Here is a 25,370-nt window from a genome sequence, read left to right as displayed (position 1 = left end):
ATTAGCAGCTCTGTGCACTGTATTTTCTCCTTATTAAACTAACCACCAAATAGTATTTTTTTTAAAGATCCATCCATTTGGAGGGAGACAGAGAGGGACACAGAGAAGTCTTCCACCTGCTTGTTCATTCCCCAAATAGCCATAATGGCCAGAGCTTGGCCAAACTGAAGCCAGTAGCCAGGAGCCTCTTCCAGGTCCCCCATGCAGGAGCAAGGGCCCAAGCACCTGGGCCATCTTGCACTGCTTTCCCAGGCCATTAGCAGAGAGCTGGATAGGAATTAGAGCAGCTAGGACATGAACAGTGCCATATGGGATGCTGGCACCACAGAAGGAGGCTTAATCTACTATGCCACAGCGCCGGCCCAACCACCAAATATTCTTTTTTTAAAAATTTCTTCCTGAGGTGCACAGTGGGTTAAGTTGCTGTTTGGGATGCCCGCATCCCACATCAGAGTGCCTGGTTCAAGTTCAGATTTACTGCTAGCACACAATCTGAGAGGCAGCAGTTGATGGTTCAAGTACTTAGGTCCCTGCCACCCACAAGTGAGACTCAGATGGAGTTTCATGCTCCTGGTTTCAGCCTGGCCCAGGCCAGGCTACTGTGGACATTCGGAGAGATTTCTCTTCCCTTGCCCCACTCTGCCTTTCAAGTAAATGAAAATAAATATTTTAAAACATTAAATAAAACATAATTCCACCACTCTATTCATTACTTCATGTACCCTTCCAAATTTCATCCACACACTATAATGAGTTTAACATTCTACCTTTTGAACATTTCATAAATATTTCCTTCATTTCTACAGCTATAGTTATTGTAATAGCTACAATATATCACCTTGAATCAACATGTCATAAATCATTTCGCCATGGATTACTGGTTCCCAGATCATTACCACCTTTATCCTTCAATATACCTCTTTATCCTGACAAGCTAAAGATAAGGGTGAAGAACCATGTCGCATGATGAAAAGCTGAAGTATGGGATCAATGTCTTAGCCTAGCAAACCCCAGGGAATATGTGACAACTGTTGTCGAAATAGTTTAAGGTGTGACAGAGGAGCTGAACCAGGATCCATGCATGCAAGCAAGAGAAAGGCAGGTCGCAGGCCAAAATAAGGAAAACCTTTAAAACTACCAGAACCATTCAACAAGGTAAACCACATACATACATACACACACACACACAAGCTAAATTCTCCACCTCTGAAAGAATTTGAAGACAAGCTAGATTATCAATTGTCACACATCATACAGACTCTTATATTGGGTGGGAGGTAGGACTAGATAATCTCTCAGGTTTCCTTTCACTCACGTTTTTAAATATTTATTAATCAGTGCCATAATCCTAGCAATGTGCTGAGTGCTAGGTATACAAAGGTGGACCAAAAGAGACACGGACACTTTGCTTTTTGAGCTTATTAGCCCAGCATAGGAGATAGGAAAAAGAAGGGGAAAAAAGGCAACCAAATCATTACAAATACATATGTTTTCGTATGAAGGAAAACAATGAAATTATAGAGGAAAAATGATAGGGTATCAGAAGGCCTCAGAGGGAGAAAATTTAAGCTGTGAGCTAGAGAAGAGGAGCTAAGCTAGGCAGACAGCAATGTGGCATGGGACACAGTAAAGGCAGGACAGTGAGATAATCTTTTTTTTAATAAAAAAGATTTTATTTATTTTTTTGAGAGGTAGGGTTACAGAGAGAGGGAGAGAAAGAGAGAAAGGTCTTCCATCCACTGGTTCAGTCCCCAAATGGCCGCAATGGCTGGAGTTGAGCCAATCCAAAGCCAGGAGCTTCTTCCAGGTCTCCATGTGGGTACAGGGACCCAAGCACTTGGGCCATCTTCTACTGCTTTCCCAGGCCACAGCAGAGAGCTGCATCGGAAGAGGAATAGCCGGGACTCAAACCAGCGCTGACATGAGATGCTGGTGCCAAGGCACTGGCCCTGAGATGATCTTTTGCATTTCTAAAAGATCATCCTGCTGTCATATGGAGCATTAATTGGGAAGAAAACATAGAAGCAGGGAAATCAGGTAGGAAACGAGGCAGGAGTCTGGATGACAAGTCATAGTGGCTAGGTGGGCTGAAGTGGATGGGACAGCTGGGTTTCAAGATGTATGGGGGAGACAAAAAGCTACCCAAATTGGTGATAGCATCAACAAAAAGGGATAAGGAGGCAGAAAAATCAAAAATGATTCTCAGGTCTCTGGCTTGAACAGTTACTCTAATAGTGTTGGCATTTTAGATATGGGAAAGATTAGGGGCGGGACAGATGTGAGGCAAAGAGGAACATAACTTCAAGTCCCTGTGATTTTCTTTAGACCCTTAACAGAAAATGTCTGCCAAAAATCACTCAGGATTCATTCTTTGCTCTTTAAAAAGCAGTCTGTGGAGGGATTATTGCTTTAAGGACACCAGGTCAACTGAAATACCAGTGGTAGATTGGACTATTATATCAGTGCCAAATTTAGTGAAGTTCATAACTGCACAGGAAAAAATAATTCCATCCTCAAGCAATACGTGCTGAAGTATTTAGGGGGCAAAGGGCCATGATGTATATGTAGGCAGACAGGTGTTATATATAAATATACATAATATATATATATGCATATTAACAAGTGATAAGCAAATAGCATAAAATATTAACAGGTAAACCTGGATAATCAGAGATTCCTTATACGATTCTTGATCTTAAAACATTTCTCTGAATATGAAATCAATGCTGAATAATTCTTTATTTTTAAAGTCAGTCCCAGATTTTTCATATTCTTGCCAAGTCATTCCAACTCCTGTCAACTCATCTCATATGTATCTCCTTCCAACCCAATCCAGCCATCTTGTCCTTTCCATTACAAACAGCAATGTCCCTGTCAGAAGACAAGAAGCTTACACAACATATTCTATAAAAAGGCATAAAAGGTGAGAACTCTGAGGGGCTTCCTGCATACTGCACTTTGCCATGAAGTAGAATGCCTACCACTCTGCTCTCGGGGATGTACCAAGTCCAACATCCTGATCTATATTAGACTGCTAGAGTAGATGTTCCCTCTATATCCTAGCTAGTTATCCCTGAGTGCAGCAATTCTCACAGTATTTATGTTTAAAGTCATGTGGCCAGCACCGCGGCTCAATAGGCTAATCCTCTGCCTACGGCGCCGGCACACTGGGTTCTAGTCCCTGTCGGGGCGCCGGATTCTGTCCTGGTTGCTCCTCTTCCAGTCCAGCTCTCTGCTGTGGCCCGGGAAGGCAGTGGAGGACGGCCCAAGTGCTTGGGCCCTGCACCCACATGAGAGACCAGGAGAAGTACCTGGCTCCTGGCTTCGGATCAGCGCAGTGCACCGGCCACAGCGGCCGTTGTGGGGGTGAACCAATGGAAAAGGGAAAACCTTTCTCTCTGTCTCTCAATCTCACTGTCTACTCTGCCTGTCAAAAACAAAAACAAAAACAAAAAAAGTCATGTCTTCCTGTGTTCTATTTTCTCTACTAGACAGGGAGTTCCTTGAAGATAAGGACCACAAAAAAATGTATGCATTTATTTGAATATAAATAAATTAAGATGTAGAAAAGGCATTCAAGGCAATAAAAGCTATTGAGTAAGGAAATAAAGATTACTGAAAAAACAAAATAGATTGAGACCACAGCTGTACTAAAGGCTGCTTTTCTTAGCCATGGACATAGCAGTACACAGAGTCATATTCTAATTCCAGAGCAAAGGAGACATAACATCTACTACTTGCTGAGGAACAACTGAGCAGGCCTACAACATTATGCACAATCCCCAAACCTTGTTTACTTCAATAACTCAAATAATTATAACTTTAGAATATACAAATAATAAAAAGCAAAGCAGTGTCTTAGGCTAAGGCCTGAGTCTCAATGACACATTAAAAATCAAAGTACAGTACATTTAACTCAGACTAGTAACTGGTCAACACATGCAAAGAATATTTCAGAAACAAGGAAACACATGTCATACCCAAGACAGAACTTTGTTCTCTATTATCAAAGAATCTTTCAATAATACCATATAAGAAAGGTAAAAATATTCAACTTAGTATACAGATTAAAAAACTAATCACTTTACTGCAAAAGGCAGTTTTTCAAACACCACAATTGAACTTTCCAAGGAAACTGTTCAAGGGGAATATATAGAAAGTACTACAAAAACAAAACAGAAAGGTAGAAATATATCTTTATCCAAAACGATTATATAGTAACACTTCAAAATGTTCCACTACAAAAATGTCAAAATACCAAATGGTTTTAAAGGATGCTTCGAAGCTATAAAATTAGCAAAACCTAGTTAAGTCCCCAAAACTTTGGTAAGCGGGGACGGATCTTCCTTTTGCATTCAGAAAAAAACAGAATCTAGAGTTCAAATCCAAATAAAATGCAACCCTTACAACCCCTTAGGAACTTAATCCTGCTCTTTTTTGTTTGTTTGTTTTTGTTTTTGTTTTGACAGGCAGAGTTAGACAAAGATCTTCCTTCCATTGGTTCACCCCCCAAAATGGCCACTAAGGCCTGCGCACTGTGCTGATCCGAAGCTAGGAGCCAGGTGCTTCCTCCTGGTCTCTCGTGCAGGTGCAGGGCCCAAGGACTTGGGCCATCCTCCACTGCCTTCCCGGGCCACAGCAAAGAGCTGGACTGGAAGAGGAGCAACCAGGACAGAATCCAGCACCCCAACTGGGACTAGAACCCAAGGTGTCGGCGCTGCAGGCGGAGGATTAGCCAAGTGAGCCATGGCACCGGCCCATCCTACTCTGTTTCATACCAGGTACTGCTGGGGCCTACTTGGGGTTCATGCCTTGTCTCTCCCACACTCCAAACAGGTTCGCGATGCTTGCAATCCATGTGTGGAATCCAAAGTTACTGCTCTAGACTCATCTAGAATTATCCAAATGTTCTAGCCCCATTTGGGCACTCAAAGACAGCGCAGTTGGCTCTCAAGTCCTGGGCAATGGTATACATGGGACTCTAACCATTCTCTTAAGCTCTCTCTTCTATTAAGAATAGGAGAACACAATCTCTGTTTCTCATCTGGAGAGTCTTTCTTTATCCTTGAAGTCTATTGTCCTAGCTCCCTTTAGATTTCCCCAACTAGATAGAACATAATGCTTGTAACAATTAGCAATAGTTCTCAGTCACATCTTGTCCTCTCCAACACCATCTCAATCCTCACCCTAGCCTCTTCCAACCTCTAGCCAGTATCCTTGCACATGCCACCTTAATTCCCTGCCTTCAGTTCCTTCCTCATCAACTCATTTTCTAATCTTTTCCAGAGCTAATACTTGAAATTATAAATCTGATTATAACCCCTTTCAACTTAAAATCCTTCAGAATCTCCAAAATACAAATGCCTCAAAACAATACTGACAGCAGCTAACAAATATTAAATGCTTGTGTACTAGTTATTTACATTATCTTATTTACATCTCACAATCACCCTATGATGTAGGTATTTTTATTACTCTCATTTTGTAGATTTAAGGAATTTTTTTTTATTTATTTATTTTTTTTGACAGGCAGAGTGGACAGTGAGAGAGAGAGACAGAGAGAAAGGTCTTCCTTTGCCGTTGGTTCACCCTCCAATGGCCGCCGCGGCTGGCGCGATGCGGCCGGCGCACCGCGCTGATCCGATGGCAGGAGCCAGGAGCCAGGTGCTTTTCCTGGTCTCCCATGGGGTGCAGGGCCCAAGCACCTGGGCCATCCTCCACTGCACTCCCTGGCCACAGCAGAGAGCTGGCCTGGAAGAGGGGCAACCGGGACAGAATCCGGTGCCCCGACCGGGACTAGAACCCGGTGTGCCGGCGCCGCTAGGCGGAGGATTAGCCTAGTGAGCCGCGGCGCCGGCCCAGATTTAAGGAATTTGAAACTTGGAGAAATCTCATAATCTGTTACAAACGGCTAGGGAATATAAGTATGCCTAAAATGACAAAACCCTTCAAAATCTGGCTTTGGCATTCCTTTGTAACTGCTCCCTCCCATCCATACCCAACAAACCTTGCCTTCCAACCACATCAAAAACTGCCCAAGGACCCAGGAACACACTGCGCTCTTTTAGAACTCTATCAAAAGTGCTCACTACTCACGGGGCTCAAAATGCCACTCATCCAGCCAGGACCACCTTGGCAATTTCCTCCAAAGGTTTTCTCCTTTACAGAATATAAACCAAAATGACATACACCTCCACTCTCAACTTTCAAATACTACAGGACAAAATGCCCAAATAGATTTTCCAAGGTCATATCCAGGTGAGAATCTAGTACCAGCCTCAAATACCCCTAAGGTCATCAGAAAGTGAATAAACAATAAACCAAAAAGCAAAAGCTAATAAAAAATACTTCTAACACTCTAACAAAATACAAAATAGAAATTCAATTATTTTTGAAATATCTGCTATATCATTCAAAATATAAAGGATTCTTAAATATTAAAGGACTTTATCCTGTTAAATTTGCACTCCTTTTTAATGCCACATTAAGACAAATCATAAGACCTACTGTTAGCAAACTAAGAAAAATTTCCAGAAACCAAAGTGCTGTTGTATGACTAGACTTGCGTTTGGAAAATAGTGCTTCCATAGGGAACGGCTGCGCTTATGAAATCTATCAGATGATGCAGAAGCCCAGTGATTATGTTACCACTCCAGCAGCAGCACATTACACCAGTCCCTTCTAGGAACATGCAACAGTGATACCACGAGCCTCTCCTGGGTATTAACTGGCAGTTAAACAGCATCCCTTCAAAGCACTACTCAGCTATATTAGCTTACAATTCCCCACACTAAAGATCAAGTTTTTATCTATTTGCAGTCTCAGAATAGCTCTTTTCTAAATCATTAAGAAAATATCCTGCAGGATCATCTGTACTCATCCCAGCCAAACCACGGTTTCCACACATCTTTACTTGCTCTTTCCCTGTAATCATAACAATCCGTAAGCAAATGTCTTATAAAAAGTAGAAATTACTTCATAACAATGTCATTCACAAAAGATATTTAAGAAACCAACAGTTAATATACACAAAAGAATTAGTCCATGATTCATGCACTGTTTCAGAATGACCAACCCTAAACTATTTTGCCCTTGGTATTTTCTCTGCCTGGAACCAACATGCATTTGCTGAACACATGTTATATAGAATACCAAAGGCCACAAGACATATTCTAAAAGGGTATTTTATAGTGGCCTACTCAGGATATTATATCTAGCCCAAGGGAATAGTAAAGGAAATGGAGAGGGAGCAGATCCAACAGCAATACTTGACAACTAATGAAAAATGAGATGAGAACAGAAGGCAAGATGCTCCCCAGATTTGTACTTTGGGCAACTGGGTAATATTGGCAGCATCACTAACCACACAGGAAAATGGGGTGAATACGTAAGAGACAGTACAGACAACTGAGAGAGAACAGATATGAAAAAGAAACAGGAGAGCGTGATCATCTTAGAAAGCAAAGAGAGTATGGTATGTCAAGAACGTGGTATGATCATCTAAAAGATCTGCACCAGATTTAACAATTAGGAACCAAGTCAAAGCATAAATACAATTTCAGTAACCAAAGAATAAAACATTGTTGAGGGAGAATAAGTATAATAATGAAGACAGAAAATGTGTGAATGTGTCTGAAACAGAATACAGACAAAAAAGTGGATGGAAGGTTCACATGTCGAAGATGAGAAAAGGAAGTCTGGACAAAGCTGCTGAATTCCAGACTTTATTTCTGGGTTTTATCCTGTGAAAACAGGAGGAGGAAAGACATATAGCTTTTTTTTTTTTTTTTTTTTTGAGACAACTCTTATAATGACAGGGTGCATGATGAACTAGATTAGAATAAGAGAGTTTAGACAGGGTAAGCTATTGAAAGGTCTTAAAATAGTAATGAGGACCCAAAGGAGGCTGGTGGTAGCCTGAGTAAAAATTGAGGAATATATGAAAGAGATATTCTCTACTCTCAAGGTGCCTGTGATTTTCTGATATAAAAAATATATATTGGCCTCTGCCCCTGATTCCTGGCACAAACCATCTAAAACCTTTGGAATCTCTGGAGTAATAGAAGTATCTGCTGTATCTTAACAAAATGACTGGGAATTCCTAGATAGCTTCAGGGTGGGGGCTGATCACCAAAAAGATCAAGGCATGATTAGAGCGTTGGAACTTTCATCCCTACCCTTCAATCCCCAGGGAGGGCCAAGGGGTAAAAGGTTGAGCTGATCACCAATGGCCACTGATGTAATCAAACATGCCAACAGAAGGAGCCTCATAAAAATCCCAAAGATCAGGGTTCACTCAGATAGCTTCCAAATCACAGAATACACAGAGTTACCTAGAGGGCAGTATTCCCAGAAAGGCACAGAAATTCCACATTCCTTCCCAAAGGTCTTGTCCTACTCATCTCTTTCATTTGGCTGTTCACCTATAACCTCTGTATTAAAGTTACAAATAGATCAATCAAAGTAAAGTATTTCCATGAGTTCCCTGAGCTGCTCTAGCAAATTAACTGAATCCAACGAGAGGTCATGGGATCCATGATTTATGGCTGGTCAGTCATAAACACAAGTTACAACCTGGGGCTTGCAATTGGCATCTGAAGTGAGCTGCAATCTTGTGAGACTTTATCCTTTGGAATCCTTTGGGATCTGAGGCTATCTCCAGATAGACAGCATCAGACTGGAATTAAATTGTAGGACATCCCATTGGTGTCTGCTAAAACATCTGTCGTCAGAATTATTTGGTGTCTAGGGAAACAATCCCCCTACATCTAGTGTCAGAAGTGCTGTACTGGGGCTGGTGCTGTGGCATAGTGGTAAACCTGCCACCTGCAGTGCCTAGCATCCTATATGGGCGCCAATTCGACTCCCAGCAGCTCCACTTCTGATCCGGCTCTCTGCTGTGGCCTGGGAAGGCAGTGGAGATGGCTCAAGTCCCTAGGCCCTTGCACCTGCGTGGGAAGAGCTGGAAGAAGCTCCTAGCTCCTGGCTTCAGATCCATGCAGCTCCAGCCATTGCAGCCACTTGGGGAGTGAGCCAGCAGATGGAAGATCGATCTCTCTCTCTCCCTCTCTCTCTCTCTCTCCCTCTCCTTCTCTGTGTAACTCTGACTTTCAAATGAATAAATCCTTAAAAAAAAAAAAAAAAGTGCAGTACTGAGTAGTACATGAGAGTAGAAAAAACACGTTGCTTCTTTCCTATCTCCTAATAGTGTCCTAGATACTTCACTGATTCTATTACTATGCTCATCACAATGTATCATAATCATGTGTGGACTGGGACATTCCCTTAGTAGCCTCTATATTAGTACTAATAAGTCAGGAACACAGGAAAGAGCCAGAAGATGTTTCTGGAATTATAACAGAACTTATTAACTGATTAGATACAGAAGTGAGACTTAAAGATACTGCAGAGAAACTACGTAATGTTCAAGATGATGATGGAGAAAACACTAAAGAAGGCAGCAGGGGGATCAAGTTTAGGAACTGAGTTTTAAAATATGTTGACTTTTAGGGTGAAAGCATGGCTAACATCCAAACAGACAACAATCAAATAGAACTGTCAAGGAGGGGAAAAAAATAAAACTAGAGGGGAGAAAAAAATGCAAACAAAAACAGATTTGTGATATAAGAAAATCATCAACACATCTCTTTATTTATCAGTGAGAATATTTAATAAAGCATCAATTTCCTAACACTCCTTGGGATATGATTCTGTGTTTAAGAATGATATTTACATTGCTCATTTTTATGTTCTGTATAAATTATGTAAATAACCAATCCAATGGGTCAATCAAACTAGGTCAATGCTGAGTAATTATTTTCTTTATTCAATCATTCATTCAACAAAAATGTACTGAGTGTCTGGAAGTTTGGGCAAGAGGAAAACAAACTATAACAAGTACTACAACAAACTGTGAAATGTTAGAACAAGACAAGTAACAATATGAACTATGAGTGGAAGAGGCACGAGGAAAATATGCCTGGTAGCTTTACTACGTGAAGAGACACTACACCGGGCTCTTAGGAAGACAAAGTAGTTTAATGAGATTGCTAAAATGAATGGTAGCAGGGAGGGGAATGGCAGGTACAAGGGCATAGAGGTATCATCTTCATGGATAGTGGACTGGTCTTCTCTGATTCATCCTCTCAGTAGTACCAATAAGTGAGGAACACAGGAAGTGGCAAAAAAAAAAAAAAAAAAAACTTTGCTGGATTGTAATAGAAATTAGTAACTAATGAGATGTAGAACTGACAAAGATACTTTACAGAAACATGGGTAACCTATAAGATGGTGACAGCGAGAACACTAATGGAGATGGAAGGAGAAGAATCAAATCTAGGGACTGAGTTTTTTTTTTTTTTTAAGATTTATTTATTTATTTGAAAGAGTTATACAGAGAGAGTAGGAGAGGCAGAGACAGAGAGAGAGAGAGAGAGAGAGAGAGGGAGAGAGGGAGGGAGGGAGGGAGGGAGAGAGGGAGGGGTCTTTCATCTGATGGTTCACTTCCCAATTGGCTGCAACAGCTGGAACTGCACCCATCTGAAGCCAGGAGCTTCTTCCGGGTCTCCCACGAGAATGCAGGGGCCCAAGGGCTTGGGCCATCTTCTACTGCTTTCCCAGGCCATAGCAGAGAGCTGGATGGGAAGTGGAGCAGCCAGGACTAGAACTGGCGCCCATACGGGATGCTGGCGCTTCAGGCCAGGGCGTTAACCTACTGCGCCATGGCGCTGGCCCCTAGGGACTGAGTTTTAATAGAGCTGAGGCAACTCAGGGAAGATTGGCTGTATCCTGATACAGAATCTGACCTTTATTCTGTAGTCCTATGTAAGAAACATCAGATGTGCCTTGGAATCCCTAAGGGAGCAATTCCAATCCCACAGAGCAGAGGGCATGTGCCGGCAGGAAGAAAGAAGTAAAAAAGAAGGCAAACTAACTTCTGTAGACAACAAGGAGCCACAGATTTCTTCAGCAATAAGAGCACCTGATCAGATCTTTTGAATTCCAAAATTCAGAAGGACAAATCAGTAAATAAAGGAGGAAAATCCAGAGAAAGACCAATTAAGTGGATTAAGAAGCAATAGAAAAGACGCTCCAGCACTCAGTATTGATTACTACTTGGTCAAACATAAATGAACCACAGAAAGAGGCACATAAAGTGCTGTAACTGTAATAAGTGCTTTCAACAGGATTTCTGGATTCATCTCAGATATCAACTCAATATTCATAAACAATTATAGTAAAAGGATGCTCAGGTACATTAAAGAAAAGAAAGAGGAGGTGAAAGAGTAGCCATCAAAATTTTCCCTAAAAGGCTCATTTACATTTCAATCTAAATTTTTCTTTGAATTTCTAAAAATGGTTTTCTTTTTTATGAAAGTATTCCAGGGGTGAGTGTTTAGCCTAGCAGTTAAGACACCCACATCTGAGGTGGAGTCATGGCATAGTGATCCCATGTAGGCACCAGTTTGTGTCCCAGCTGCTCCACTTCCAATCCACCTCCCTGCTAATGCCCCTGGGAAGACAGCAGAAGATGACTCAAGTGCTTGGGCCCCCTATACCCACATGGGAGACCTGAGAAAGCTCCCATCTCCTGGCCTCGGCCTGGCCCAGCCCCAGCCTATGGTCCACAGTGAATCATCGAATCGAAGATTCTCTCTCTCTCACTCTAGCTTTTGCTCTCCCTCTCTCTCTCCCTCCCTCTCTCTGTAACTCTGAATTTCAAATAAAAAAAATTATTTTATGTATATGCCCCTCCCCACCACCAAGAAAAGGCACCCAGGGAGGATGAACCTGGGTTTGATACCTGGCTCTGGCTCCTGAATCCAACCTCCTGTTAAAGCACGTCCTGGGAGACAGCAGGTGATAGCTCAAGTTCCTGGGTCCATGCTACCCCTGTGGGAGACTCAGATTGAGTTCTGGGCTCCTGGCCAAGCCCTCTCTGGTACAGGCATTTGGTGAATGAACCAGCATAGAGAAGATGGCTCTTGTCTGTCTGTCAGTCTCTCTCTCTCTCTGCCTTTCAGATAATATTTATTTTTTAAATAAAAGAATAAAAGCTGCCATTTTGAACTTAGGAAAATTCACTCACTCTGTACTAGAAAATAACAGGCCAGGGCTCTGGGGGTTGGGGTGGGGAATGGAGGGCATTCTTCAACACCTCTCCCCACTAGTCACTATCTTCATTTGAAAGAGGGAAATACACAGGGTGTATATATATACTATATCATATATATGTACACAGATTAGGATAAAATCAATTCATTTATGAGTACACAGATTAGGCTAAAATGAATTTCCTTCATGTTCCAAAGAAATGGATCTTTGAGGAGGAAAGGAAGAAAGCCATCAAAAAAAAAAAAAAAAAAAAAAAAAGACAGCTATCTGGGCTTCCTCACCTCTTGACAATATCACCTGGGTGGTTCCTGTACACTGGCCCACCAACTCTGCCAAGATATTACCAGGACATTCTACACATTTCAGCAGCTATTACGAGTAGTCTTTTCTAAGCGATGGTCTTCTGAAAAAACCATTACTCTCAACCCTATCACTGGCTGCCAAGACATAATGGTCAGAGAAAGCTCTCAAATTTCCCCCAAAGCACTCAGGCTGCAACCAAATATCATTAATATGATGACAACAACAACTCTAAGTACCTTCTGGTGTCTGCCTCTCTTCATGGTCCCTAGTGTATATGCTAGCCACTCAGTCATCAAAGATTTTGATATCTTGGAGGGCTGTATAGGCAACTAATCCAAAGAAACAGGGCTTGGATTTATTTTTTGCATCTTATGTTTTTAAGATTTATTTATTTATTCGCAAGTCAGAATGACACAGAGAGGGACCTTCCATCTGCTGGTTTTGTCAAATGGCCACAACAGCCAGGGCTGTGCCAGGGTAAAGCCAGAAGCCAAAAACTCCATCCAAGTCCTCCACATGGGTGGCAGGAACCTAAGCACTTGGTCCATCATCGGCTGCTTTCCCAGGGACAGGGAAGTAGATCGGAAGCAGAGTAGCCACAACTTCAACCATCGAACCAGCACTCTGAGTCGGGACGCCAGCATCGCCACAAAGCCAGCCTCTAATTTTTGGATTTTAAAAAGGAGAATGCCAGGAAACAGAAAGCACTTGCTAACTTCCACGATTATCACTTGAGCTTTTCAATACCCTCCAAAACAAGGCTCAAACCCCTGAGATACCGGTTGTTTCTCAGCTCAAGAGCTGCATCCTGCACCACCCATTCCCACACACAGAGCAGGAGCCCACCCCAACTGGAATGGCTAGGAATGGGGGGGGGGGGCACTCACTCAAAGGGGGGAAAGCTGAAGTAATTGCTCGGCTTTTCCTCTTTCCCCCTCCCTATCTTGCTTACCACATACAGAAACTAAGCCAATGAAAACTGGGAGGGATTAGACAGAGGGTGGAAGGTGAGGACAATCTGAAGCAAATGAGAGCAGAAAAATCCAAGACAAATTCGTATCCTAAATGACTCTGAAAAACAAACCTAGGAAGCAAGCAATTTTACCTCCTAGGAAATTTTAAATCAGCTGCCACACCTTGTGTAACTGTAGAATCACATCAAGAGTCTTAATTATTTGGAATAATCTGTGGTAATAAGACCGACCATCCTCAAAGCTGATCCAGCTACATTCAAACTAAGCTACTGATCAACATGGGAAACTAAACAGAACACCTTTAGCTCTCATAAATCCAGCTTTTAACAATCCTGACTCCCTGATGGCTCCAAACCGCAATTTAACCAACCAGAAGTCTCTAAGGGCAGGAAAAGTAACTCCCAAGAAATTGATTCAGCAGAACTCAAGAGGTTACACCTAACATACTCTAGCTGAGTCACTTAAAAAGAAACCAGTGTCCTGACTGGGTGATTTCAATAGGCTGAGTCACACCCCAGCATCAGTATCTGCAGCAAGCACAAGTTAGAGGCCAAAAGAGGAAGCAAGCCCCCAGGATACTAAGAAATTTATTGGGGGGCTGGGGGTGGGAGAAGTCATCAATAACAAAGGAAAAACAACTTCATTCTATGTACCACTGGCCATCAGCTCGTCAACATCAGGCCACACCAGCCAGAACTGTTAGTGCTAAAATTTACCTCCCCTCTCCCTCACAAGAGCTCTACTATTCCAGGCTGGAGCTTCCTCATCTTCCTGTGCCTCTCTCACTTCTGTGCCTTGGTGTTTCCCAGTGCAATCTCGCACTTCTTCCTGCAGCATCTCATCCTGTAGTCAGTCTCTCCTGCCTTCCACTCAGTCCCTGTCCTCGACAAGCACACAAGCCAGTGCGGGAGGTAGACGTGTCACTAGGTTAGGTACAAGAAATGGCGGTCGGTGCAGTGAGGGAAACATGACAAAGCACCGTGAGCACACATTCTTGTGACATAACCCCACTTGAGGCCTTCCAAATCAACCCTCCACCTACCACATTCTAACAAATCAGTTACAGAGTCCTACATCTTTCCAAATATCCCTGATCTCGAATCCCCCTCACAATTTAGGCTTCATTTCTCTTGTACCACCTAGTTCAAGCACTTCTTGTCAGAACACAATTCAGTATATTTCCAAACTGTCACATCTCCCCAAAGGAAATATCCTCCCCTTACTTTGAAGCACTGAATATCTTTACAATGCCAAAGGGATGACGTCCAAATCCTTAGCAAACAAAATAATATATTTTCGAAATGATGCCTTTTGAAGTTTTTATCTATTTCAGGGCAGAGAGAGCAAGCGCACTCCGATCTACTAGCTCAACTCCAGATGGCCCCCATAGCTGGGACTGGGTCAGGATAAAACCAAGAGGTAGAAACTTTAACCCAAGTCTCCCATGTGGGTGGCAAGAACCCAATGACTTGATCCATCACCACTGCCTCCCAGGTTGTACTAGGAGGAAGCAAGAGTCAGGAGCCAGAGTCCAACAGGGGGATGGGAGATCTACAGCCTACTCCTGAAATAGTGCCTTTTAAAAGCAGATGGTCTGAGTTTCAGTTCCATTATTCATCAGCTCTGTTACCTTTGACAGATCACTCTATCTCTAAATTCTCATCCAAAAAATAAAGACACTAAAAGAACTGTCTAGTGTTGCTTTGAAGATTCAGAAACTCCATGCCAAGGACCAGGATAGATCCCAGCACCCACTCCACATTAACCATCATGCTAGACTGTCTCATCTAGAACGACTGGCTCCCTGAAGGAAGCAGATAACCCAGATTCTGCTTTCATGTTTTTTTACAATGATTAACAGTAAGAGTTAAATCAAAAACAACCCCCTGGTTAATCATAAAGCAACACAAGCTTCAATTAACCTCTATATCACTTTCACGAAAATTTTGATTTGTCTAAAATTTACCATAGTTTATTAGAAAAAGAAAGTACTCATTTATCAAAAAAAAAAAAAAAAAGGAGGTTACTTTGTTTGGTTTACCTATTCAAGTAAGTAAATCTTTTAAAAACAAAAGTCTATAGAAGTATGACAGAACTGATCAACTCTGCTGGGAGCAGTATAAATAAGTGCCTTTCCGAAGTGAATCTAGCCAATTTTTTCAAAATGGATAAAACTTTCTTCATACTCCAATCCTATAATCCCCTTTTCAGCCCTTAGCCTAAGGAAAGCAGCACAATGATGAACAGCTACCGACAAACTGCATTACTAGTAAAACAGTAAGCAACCCAGATGTCCAGTTGTTAAGAAATAGATAACTCACAGTAACTTCGTGCAATAATCTATAGGTAGAAAAACTATGGCAAAAAGAAAACATTAAATATGAAAGCAAATATTAAACATTACATTTATGCTCTTGGTTATAATAATAAATAAATTAAAAAAACTCAAGAATTTACCCTGATTTTTTTTTCTTTCTTTCACCATTAGGTTATTTATAAAATGAAAGGCCTGTTGGAATTAATCAGACCCACCACACTAAGTACACATTTCAAAACTGACTTTTCTAAGGCATGAAACCACATAACCATCAATTTTTTTCCCTAAAAACCTATCTATCACAAAGGAGTAATCAGATAGGCTCTTCTCACATACAGACCAGCCATGCATGTAATTTTAGCCATGCTATTAGCCAGCTGGAACCTTATTATATTAAAATCTCATTTTACCATCAAAGCCTAACTGTATGTGGGATCTCCATATGGCGATCAGCAGCCACTTGTTATGGGGATGTGGAGAGAGGCCTGCCAGCACGGCAGTTAAAACTGTCTGGCTGAGTAGAATGGTGAAGGTTTGGTTTCTCCTGTATCCCCAGATGAATGATCATGTTTCTTAGCCAATCAAGGGCTGTTAAGTCTTCGGAGTGGCAGCTGATGATTCAAGGAAGGAAAAAGTACAAGAACAGACCCCCTCTCACTCTGAAAAACTGGCAACCTCCTTGGCCCAAAACACCATAAAAGAGTAAAAAATATACCAGCAAGAGGTCAGGAGATATGAGACATACTGCGTAGAGTCAAAATGTTTTATAATTGAATGAAATAATCAATTCTTTCAAGTCTAGTAGATTCCTTTTCCAACACACACTCAAGTTTCTCATTACCCCACTCAGATTATAAAACAATTAAGATTCACAATTAGGAAACTGGGGCAAAACTGAAATACAAAGATAATCAGAAGATGTGGACTGTACTTAGCTCTGTACTTTTCTATCTACCAGATCTCCAGCAAATTACTGCCCCTCAGGGTAGCACGGTGGTGTAGTAACTTAGGCCTCCACGTGCGAAGCCAGCCGGCTTCCCATATGGGTGCCAGTTCACATCCCGGCTGCTCCACTTCTGATCCAGCTCCCTGTTAATGGCCTGGGAAAGCAATGGGGGATGGCCCAAGTGCTTGGGCCCCTGTAATCACATGGAAGACCCTGAGGAAGTTCCTGGCTCCTGGCTTCAGATCAGCCCAGCTCTGGCCATTGTGGTCATTTAGGGAGTAAAACCAGCGGATGGAAGACCTCTCTGCCTCTCCTTTATTCTGTAACTCTGCCTCTCAAATAAATAAATAAATATTAAATTAAAAAAAAAAAAAAGGCTGTTACATGCCAGGCCCATTAACAAAAAAAAAGTTACTGTCCCTCAAAGCCCTGGGACCAATGCAGCAGCATCATTACTGGCCAAGCCCCGTTTTACCCCTGCATCATAAAATGGGTTGTTTCTTCCTGTCCTCAGATTTCATTCCTAACCAGCAACAATCTTTACTTCTAGTGCCCTGTGCAATCATCTTTTGTAGGTTTTCCCATATTGAAAGTCAGTCTAACACATTTCACCTATCTTACAGCTGCATTCACAAAAACGCATTCAGTCCACTTCCTGAGCACTTGTGCCACACAACAGTATGCGCTGGAGCTGCAAAGGTGCCTTTCCTAAGAAGCCCAAGAACCTGCTGGAGACAGAGACATAGAAAAAACACTACCAACCAACAGACAGTGTATTATTGGATCGGTCGATAAAGAAGGATGAGATGTCTGGACAAGACGCAGGTAATATTTTGGTAAGGTGTTGAAGGGCAAGTTGTTTGCAAGGCAAAGAAGAATTCTCAACAGAGGGAGCAGTGCAAAACCACAAAGGAAGATGTCATCTTCTACAAACCGCAAGGAGTCCTGCACGGTGAGTGAGGGCAGGCAAACCAGAAGGTGGACCAAGCACCAGAAACTGAGAATAAAGACAACGGGAAACCACTGAAGGATTTCCAGTCATGAAATCACACTCCTGTTCTTCCTCCATACGTCAAAGGAGCTGGGTCAAGGCAACAAACGCAGGTCTGGCATAATGTTTAAAAACATTTAATGGAGATTTCCTGCCCTGAGGATGGCTTCTAGCACTTTCTTGGTACGGCATGTTAATACAAGACTGAAGGAAAACAGTATGAATTATGGCTAAAGGGTTCAATCAAGTGTGTATTTTTAGCCTAAAGATTATTTTAAGTTAGTGTTGTTGAGAACAGAAAATAGTAAAGTGATTTAATAAATGAAGGTAAGCAAGCAGTAATAAAACTGAGACTGACTTCAAGCAAAACATTCAGGAATGTTGACATCCTTATCCTGATCAGATAAGATGTTTTGCACCTATTATTTGCAAAAGAAAGATCTTAAATCCCTTTGCTTAAGGAGCTTCTATCTCCACTCTACTAACTAGTCTACTAGATGATATTTTTATTTTTTTTTAAATGACCAAATAGGTTCTATCAATAATTAGTTCAAGGCCAGGAGAAGAGGGATGCCTTTTCGAACGCCTGGATTTAAAAGCCTGAGGCTCCGTGTCTCTCACCTATAGGAGTGAAACACCAGCATTTCAATCTGGGGCCACGAAGAAGAGTCCGTGCATCAGTAATTTCCACACTGCGAAGGCCTAGTCTGGGGACAGCAAGCCTAATTGGCTGGGCAGCCTACAAAGATGAATTTGCAATTATTGAGACTGGAACTCAAGCCGACCACCTCAAAGAAGTCATTCCTGCTTTCACTTTGTCAAAAAAAAAAGTGGGTGCATTAAAAAAATGTATAAAAATAACATGTTTTAGGAGGAGAGAGAGAAAAACATCTGAACCTACAAGGGACGGTGGGATTTCCGCGCCTCTCCCCACCCCACCACGGCCCAAGTTTTATCTCCGATTAGATTTTAGGGTGCTTAGGGTGTGTCTTTGTTTTGGCCCATTTATTAACTGTTGTTAATAAATATCCGCTCATTCGGGGAACGCCGGTACTTTCCCCATTAACCCTCCCAAGCATCCTGGCTCTTGAAATCACCGGTCTCCGAGCCTTTCGCCGCGATTTCCCCGTAGAGCAAGGCGGCAGCCCCAGCTGCCCGAGGCCCGGGGCGCTGCCACAGCCCCGCGGGCCGGGGGGCGTCGGCCTCCCGGGTCCACGCCCGCCGGCCTCGAACGCTTCGCAGGGGGCTCGGCAGGGTCGCGCGGCAGAGCTGGAGGCCGCAGGGCGCCACCGCTTGCCCCCGGACGCCCGGGCCTCTACCGCCACCGCAGATCGGACCGCGCCCCCACAGTCCCCAGGCAGCCTCCGGCGCCCGCCCTGACCCCGGCCCCTACTCCAGCACTGACCCCGGCCACTCACCGTGCGGGGATCGTGCTGCCTCCTCAGCTGCGGGTCGCCCAGCGACCTGTGGGCCCGAGGACGGAAGGTGAGACGAGAGGCCGCCCGTCACATCGCCGCCGATCCCGCCGGCCGAGCCGCAGCACCCAGCATCGCGTCCGCGGCCTGAGGGAGCGCCGGACCCCAGAGCCACCGCGCCCCCTCCCTCGGCCTGCGCCCGCCTGGACTCCGCCCTCCAGGGCCCGCGCACCGCGCGCGCGCAGCCCCGCCCCCTCGAGAGACGCTGCGCACGCGCCAGCCCCAGGGCTCTAGGCCCCGCCTTCGGGCCCGCCCCTGCAGCCCAGCTCTGGCCTCGGCCCACCTGTGGCCCCGCCCCGCCCGCTCGCCAGCCTCTCCCAGGCTCCGCCCCCCACCTCAGGCCCCGCCCCGCTCCGCTGACCTTGCCTTTCTGCCCCCTGACTCAGGTCTTTGCTCGGCCCAACCCCCGCCGCCTACCCTGGCTGGTGCTGACCACACCTGTGGGAAGCTGCTCGGACGAACATTTGATGCTCGACCGCGGTGAAACCTGTCAGCTCGTGCGTCCTCCAGGCTCCGGAAAGTCAGGAGCGGTCTGAGCCCTGGGACTGACCGAGGCCGCTCAAGTGCCCCTGCCCGAACCACGCACGCAGCCTGCCGCCCCAACACCCTGGTTCCGGCTGAGGCTGAGGGAAAAGGGGCCTCAGCCCTGAGTGCTGACATTCAGAACCACGCAGTACCTCCGCGCGCCTGGGTTCCTTGTGCCAGGAACCGGCTCCCCTTTGGGGTTTCCATTCCCCCAAAGGCCACCCCTTCTCCTCCTCCCTTCCTCAGTGGCCGGACTTGATTTTGAGAGCTCTCTTGCTTGGAAACCTTATGCATCAGGGTGGCAGTTAGAGCCCTGGAAGCGCCTTCGTTTGTCGGCCCCAGCAGCTTGCTGCAATGAATAACATTTAAGGGGAATGTGTTGGAAAAATACCCACTTCTAACATGTCTCCACATGGGTTGTACATGTGGAGGTTGTACGTGGCCGGGGGATTTATAAACCCACATTTCATATAATAATATACTCATATATTTAGAAAAAAGCCTGACATTTTCTAGATCGACCTCTGTATGTAAAGACTGAATTTTTGGATAATAATATGTGTGCTTAATATGAGAAAAAAAAAGTAGGTCTAAAAGGCTCCACACTTTCAGGATTAAGTGAGATCGCTGCAAAAGCAAACGCCAGACAGAACTTGAGCGCATCCTTTAGATCAGCACTGGAGAGAGGCATTACTAAAATGCGTTTTGGGGTTTATGCCGTCTGCTGGATGGAGAGATGGTAAAGAAACGACTCCCCACAGCCTGTCCGCGGAGCTAAGGAAGGTGCTGCGTTCCCAGTAGCCTCCAGAGGAAGTGGGAAAGAAACATCAGCAGGAAGAGCTTTGCATCTCTGAACTGCTGGGTTGTCTCCGATGACTCCCTAAGTACTTGGCCTGTCATGTGAGCTCTCTGCAGTAGGCAAGTTCGAAGTCACCTTCTCTTCCTGCTCTACAAAGGTAGGCGGCTTCCTGGGTGCTTGTAGGAGTAGCCCCAGCTTCATCTAATTTTCTCTATGTCTATTTTGCCTTGGTCCCAATTTCCTCATTCCCTTGGTTGTCATTATGTCACATTGATTCTACTTCTGTTAGCCACTACTTTCTCTTTTCTTTTTTTTTTTTAAGGTTTATTTTATTTATTGGAAAGACAGAGTTACAGAGAGACAGAGAGAGAGAGATCTTCCATCCACTGGCAATGGCTGGAGCTGTGCTGATCAAAAGCCAGGAGCTTGTTCTGGGTTTCCCATATGGATGCAGGGGCCCAAGAACGTGGACCATCTTCGACTGCTTTCCCAGGCCACAGCAGAGAGCTGGAACAGAAGTAGAGCAGCCAGAACTGGAACCAGCATCCTTATGGGATGCCGGCACTACAGGTCAAGGCTTTAACCCGCTGCACCACAGGGCCGACCCCTAGCCACTAATTTCAAAATATACTCACAGGGGGCCAGTGCTGTGGCACACATGGGTAAAGCCGCAGCCTGCAGTACCAGCATCCCATATCAGCGCTGGTTTAAGACCCGGTTGCTCCTTTTCTGATCTAGCTCTCTACTAATGGCCTGGGAAAGCAATGAAGATGGCCTAAGTGCGTGGGTCCTAGCACCCATGTGGGAGACCTAAAGGAAGCTCCTGGCTCCTGGCCTCAGATCAGCTCAGCTCTGGCCATTGCACCCATCTGGGGAGTAAACCAGTAGGTGGAAAGACCTCTTTCTCCATCTCTACCTCTCTGTAACTCTGCCTTTCAAATAAGTAAATAAATCTTTTTTTTTTTTGAAAGGCAGAGTTAGTGAGAGACAGAGAGAAAGTATAAATCTTTTTTTTTAAATGTACTCACAAGATTCTAATTTATAGAGATGATTGTGATGACACAGAGAGGTTAAGGCATTGAAAGAAGATCTTTGTTACATTTCCGGGGAGCTGGGAGCACGCAATGCCACATGGAAAACACGAGCTTGGTCAGGAGGCAGAAGTAGGAGAGAGGGGAAGTGAGAGCCAGAACTGCTGCTGGAGTTTCTGTGGAAGGGCAGAACAGGAAAGTGGAAACAGCTTTGGGGTGACTAGTTTGAATGATGTCAGACCCCTCTAGAGTCTAAGAGTAGTCTCTAGCCTTCTGGTACCTGGCCTGGGGTGATTTGGAGCAGAAGAAATACTGGTTTGATATGTGAGAGTTAAATAAAAGGAGTGCTTGGGGTTATAAAGTTGGGGTTGGTCTGGAGGGTTTGTAATATGATTTTCACACGCCCACAAAAGTGGATGGCCAGTGAAGTATAAACTAATTTGGCCATTAGTTTGACCCTATGATTAATGGATGCAAAATAGACAAATGCAGAATCTAAGAAAACAGATGACCACTTACATATAGAGGGGTGGGTGTTTAGCCTAGCTGTTAAGATGCTTGTGTCCCATAGCAGAGTTCCTGGGTTCGATATCCAGCTCCAACTCTTGACTCCAGCTTTCTGCTAATGCAGACCCTGGGAAGTGGCAGTGATGGCTCAAGTCACTGGATTTCCCATCACCCACTTGGAAGAATTAAATTGCTTTCCTGGCTCCTGGCCTAGACTCCCACCAGGACCTGTTTCAGTCGTTTGGGGAATGAACCCGCACATGGGAATTCTTGAGTTCTGTCTCCTTCTCGAATACATTTTTTTTTATTTAGAAAACGATTACATACAGAAAAAAATGTTTTAATTACAAATATGTGTCTCCCCAGAAATCTAACCCATGAGGGTATGAAGCCTGCTTTGGTCAAGGTTAAGGGAGAAAGGCAGCCCAAGCTGGGTGGGTGGTCCCTCACAAATTTTCACATGCTTCAGAATCCCATTGAAGGGCTTGGTGCAACAGACTTGTGGGCCCCACCTCCAGACTTTCCAGTACAGTTGGCCTGGGGTGAGGCTCAGGAATTTGCATTTTGATAGTTCCCATGAGATGCCAGTGCCCAGCTGAGAACCACCGTACTGGAATGCCTCTTCAACAACTGTCCAAACCTGTTGGGAAGGCCCTTCTAGAAATGACCATCTTCCAAAAACTCTTATAAAGATTGGTAAGAGACAAAGGTCTAAGTGCCACAGGCTGTGCTATGGACAAATATCACAACTGGCTAGGCAGGGGAGATGACAGCTGAGAAGACCAGGGTGTGACCCTGGCCCTTGAGCTGGGGGAGGAGGACAGAAGATGAAGAGGCAGAGGCAGATGGGCTAGGATGCCATGAGAGGAATGCACAAGACACACAAGCTTTGACTAGTCTTTCTGGTGGTTTTCTAGATGAGCTCGGGGTTAGAGCACAAAGGCAGGAGGTTGGATGATTTTACAGGATTGCAGCCTAGAATTTCTTGCTAAGAAACACACAGCAGGGTCCAGCCTTATGGTGCAGCAGTTAAGCCACCATGACACTGGCATCCCATATGAGCATCAGCTGGAGTCCCAGCTGCACCACTTCCAATCCAACTTCCTGCTAATGCATGTGGGAAAGTGATGGAACAGGCTTCAACCACTTGGGCCCCTGCCACCTAGGTAGAAGACCCAGATGAAACTGTTGGTTCCTGGCTTTGACCTAGCCCAGTCCTGGCTATTGTGGCCATTTGCAGAATGAGCCAAAAGATGGAAGATCTCAGTCTCTCTCCCCCTCTCTCAGTAACTCTGCCTTTCAAATAAATAAATATTTTAAAAAGGAAAGGAGGAGGGAAGGAAGGGAGGGAGTAAGGAAGGATGGGAGGGAGTACGGACACGGTGTAATCACTCGGAATGTGTGTGCATGGGGCTGGGAGGGGAGGGGGGAGATAGAAAGGAGTCTGATTTGCAGACAGCTATGCAGATACACATGAGGTTCAGCCCAGAGAAAAGTCAGGGAGCACATTTACATAAAATATATTTACATAAATATATTTTAGCTTAAAGTAAGTAGATAAGGCAGGCATTTGGTACATTACTTAATAACGCTGCTTGGGAAGCCCAAATCCCCTATTGGAACACCTGGGTTTGAGTCCTGGCTCCACTAATGTGAACCCTGAGAGGCAGCAGTGGTAGCTTAAGTACTTGAGTCCCTGCTACCCACAGGGGAGACCTGGATTGAGTTCCCAGCTCCTGGCTTTGTCTGCTACAGGCATTTGGGGAGTGAACCAAAGGATGGAAAATTTCTGTCTCTTTCTCCCTCTCTCTTTCTCTCCCCATCTCTGTGTCTCTCTGACTTTCAATGAAATAAAAATTGTGTTGCCTATACAATGAAAATAAATTTTAAGTATATGTATGTTACAGACTGAATATGTCTCCCCAAAATGTATATGTTGAAGTCCTAATCTCCAGTGTGATGGTATTTGGAGGTGAGGCCTTCGGGAAATTAGGTTAGATGAGGTCTTGGGGGTGGAGCCCTCCTGGTGGGATTAGTGTCTATGAAAAAAAGGAGGCACTGATCTTGTTCTTTGCTCTCTGCTCTCCAAAAGGTGAGCATACACAGCCACCTTCACACCAGGATGCAGAACACTGGTTCTGCCTGATCTTAGCATCTCAGCCTCCAAACTTACACTTGTAGTCTCCAAAACTGAGACAAATATATGTGTGGTTTCGGCCAGTCTATAGGAAGTTGTTGTCACAGCCCCAGATAAGACACCATAGGATAAAACTAGTAAGAAAATACCTAGGAAAAGACGTTTCACACAATTCTAATACATGTACATACTTAGTATTGCCACATAGCCTTTTATTGTTCTATTTTGACAGGCATCCTTCATATGCTTTATTTATGTTGAGTTAATTGGGGCTCTACTTTTTTTTCTTAAATGTCGTGAATTTTTTTAGTTTATAATTTTAGTGGTCTCAAGTCCAAAATGGGTCTTACTGGCCTACAAATCAGGTTGTCAGCAGGGCTGGTTCCTTCTGGAGAGCGTAGAGCAGAATGGATTTCCTTGTCTTTTCCAGCATCTAGAATCTACCCACATCCCTTGGCTCACAGCCCCTTCCTGCAGCTTCAAGCAGCCGTAGTTTGGATCTTTCTCACACTGCATCCCTCTTTCCTCTTCTTCCGTCCCAGTTCTCTACTTTTTTTTTTTTTTTTTTTTTTTTTTTTTTTTTTTTTGACAGGCAGAGTGGACAGTGAGAGAGAGAGACAGAGAGAAAGGTCTTCCTTTGCCGTTGGTTCACCCTCCAATGGCCGCCACGGCTGGTGTGCTGCAGCCGGCGCACCGCGCTGATCCGATGGCAGGAGCCAGGTACTTATCCTGGTCTCCCGTGGGGTGCAGGGCCCAAGGACTTGGGCCATCCTCCACTGCACTCCCTGGCCACAGCAGAGAGCTGGCCTGGAAGAGGGGCAACCGGGACAGAATCCAGTGCCCCAACCGGGACTAGAACCCAGTGTGCCGGCGCCGCAAGGCGGAGGATTAGCCTAGTAAGCCGTGGCGCCGGCCCCAGTTCTCTACTTTTAAGACCCCTTGTGATTATGTTAGGTCTAACCAAAGGATCCAGAATAACATCTCTATTGTACGCTCAGCTAATGAGCAAGCTTAATTTAATCAGCAAACTGAATTCCCCTCTGCTTGGGCTCTCTTGACATGAAAGAGAGACCTTCTTTGATGGAAGTCTTGGGGTTCCATGAAAAATACCAGAATGAAATCTTTGATGGGAGCCCTAGTAGGAGGTGATTCTAGGGACCATCCAAAATATAACAGGCAAGACTCTGAGGAAATCTCCCTTCTTCCTCCCACAAGTGTTTACTGAGCACCTAGTATGTGCCAAGCACTATT

The 25,370-nt window shown here is 44.4% G+C and overlaps 1 protein-coding gene across 13 annotated transcripts in view; it reads right to left on the bottom strand.

Moving 5' to 3' along the window:
- The window catches only part of CCSER2 (coiled-coil serine rich protein 2), a 158,992-nt gene extending 139,702 nt beyond the window's left edge, over positions 1 to 19,290 (bottom strand). For 9 of the 13 annotated variants that reach the window (XM_089314123.1, XM_089314125.1, XM_051833009.3 and 6 more), the window contains exon 1: positions 19,064 to 19,290. The gene's annotated coding sequence lies outside the window, so the exon portion shown is untranslated. Of the gene's footprint in view, positions 1 to 18,266; positions 18,385 to 19,063 lie in introns of all 13 variants that reach the window. The other 4 variants (XM_089314124.1, XM_070057963.2, XM_051833007.3 and 1 more) reach the window with 1 other exon arrangement.
- Positions 19,291 to 25,370: the final 6,080 nt, after the last annotated feature.

The sequence above is a fragment of the Oryctolagus cuniculus genome, chromosome 15, assembly GCF_051225735.1.
Source record: "Oryctolagus cuniculus isolate XC-2025 breed Fujian yellow rabbit chromosome 15, ASM5122573v1, whole genome shotgun sequence".
NCBI lineage: Eukaryota > Metazoa > Chordata > Mammalia > Lagomorpha > Leporidae > Oryctolagus > Oryctolagus cuniculus.
This window is presented reverse-complemented; position numbering and strand designations above follow the sequence as displayed.